At 42.1% G+C, this 1,920-nt stretch overlaps 1 pseudogene; it reads right to left on the reverse strand.

Moving 5' to 3' along the window:
• Nucleotides 1–515: 515 nt before the first annotated feature.
• LOC125435650 lies at nucleotides 516–1,318 on the reverse strand (annotated as a pseudogene).
• Between the last annotated feature and the right edge of the window lie 602 nt (nucleotides 1,319–1,920).

Raw genomic sequence — 1,920 nt, forward strand, 5'->3', positions numbered from 1 at the left:
GAAGTCTGGGAAATGTAGGAAATGTCTTGAAGAGATCACACAGCAAGTTAAAACATTTTCAGAAGAAGAATCGCTAGGGAACAGCATGCAAAGAAAACTTTGTGAGGCAGGAAAATAATGTTTCTGGCTAAAAACGTTGCAGAACCCCATGAAGGAAACATTTTATTTCCTGCCTCACAACATTTTATTTGGGTTGTGTGGAATGGAGCCTACTATAAAGAAAGATACTGAGAGCCAGCAGAGTGTAGTAGGTAGACAACTAAGCTAGGATTTGGCAGACTCAAGTTCAAATCCTAACTCTACCATGAAGTGTGATGCACATCCATCAAGTTGCTTTCAACCTGCAGCAACCCTATAAATTAATGATTTCCAGAACATCCTATTGTAACAAGCTTTGCTCTGGTTTTGCAGACTGAGGGCCTTGATCGAGTCAATCTATTTCACTTTTCCTAGCATTATAGTCTTTCCAGTGACACCTGTCTTTTTTTCCCCCAGGTTCATAATATCTTATTTGTTTATTTCTCGCATCTGAAGTACTCCTCAATGACTTTGGCCTGAGATTCTGTTCCATAGTCTTTTACAAAGATACAATTGCAACCCACAACTTTTGGGGGTTTTCCTTCTCAGTCAATCTGGCAGAGACCTGCCCACTCACCCAGTTGTCATCAACCTTTTGTTGATTCTTGTTGTCATTAACCTTTATCAGATGGATAATTCTTGTTGTCATCAACCTTAATCAGATGGATTTGATGTTAAGTGCAAAATGCTTCAACAAGCGTGACATATATCTGTGCTCATCACAATTGGATGCAAGGACACAACAGAGGGCCTGGCGTTTGTCTAAGGCAGATATGCTCAAACCTTTTGAGTTGCAAAGCACTTTTCAAGAGAGAAATCCCTCATGGAGCCCTTATGCCAAAGGCACGTATGTGCATTCTTGGCTGTTTTATAACTATATTTTTCAAGTTGTTATTATATATATAGTGATAGCCTGAATTATTTTTCAGATTCTAAATGGCTTACATTTTAATCTAAACATAATATTTTCCTTTTATTAAAATTCATTAAAATTGTAACTTTAAATATTGTTTTCTCAAAATGATGTCACATTTATTCTAGTCTCTTTAAGGAGCATGTGGAGACACTTCATGGAGCACCACTTCACAGAGCACTGTTTGAGAACTGCTGGTCTAAAGCTTTGACAGTTTCACAAATTCCATGGGCCAAACCATCATGGGATAAGTGCAATCTTAAGCACTTCTTGAAGGATGGTGTCAACATCCATTACACCTCCAGCAGCAATGTCTTCTTTGGTCATGATTGGTGCGGTGAGGCTCCTGCCTAGCGTTGCTCGTACCCACCACAAACCAACTCTGCAAGAGAAGGGACAGAGTCCCCCTCCTGTTTAGGAGCAGCAGTGGCGTAGGAGGTTAAGAGCTCATGTATCGAATCTGGAGGAACCGGGTTTGATTCCCAGCTCTGCCGCCTGAGCTGTGGAGGCTTATCTGGGGAATTCAGATTAGCCTGTACACTCCCACACACGCCAGCTGGGTGACCTTGGGCTAGTCACAGCTCTTCTGAGCTCTCTCAGCCCCACCCACCTCACAGGGTGTTTGTTGTGAGGGGGGAAGGGAAATGAGATTATCAGCCCCTTTGAGTCTCCTGCAGGAGAGAAAGGGGGGATATAAATCCAAACTCTTCTTCTTCTTCTTCTTAAAGCTGCAAGGACCCACTCGTCTTCTCATAATGTGACCAAAGTATGTGCACCTCAGTTTGGTCCTGTTAGTTTCTAAGGAGAGCTCAGGCTCGGTTTGATCTAGGTCTGGGTGGCTTTGAGACAATCACTCCATTTCAGCATATCCTGTTTCACTGGGTTATTGTGAGGAAAAAATAAAGGGAAAACCACTTTTACTACCCTGA

This window comes from Sphaerodactylus townsendi, linkage group LG06 (assembly GCF_021028975.2).
Source record: "Sphaerodactylus townsendi isolate TG3544 linkage group LG06, MPM_Stown_v2.3, whole genome shotgun sequence".
NCBI classification, from domain to species: domain Eukaryota; kingdom Metazoa; phylum Chordata; class Lepidosauria; order Squamata; family Sphaerodactylidae; genus Sphaerodactylus; species Sphaerodactylus townsendi.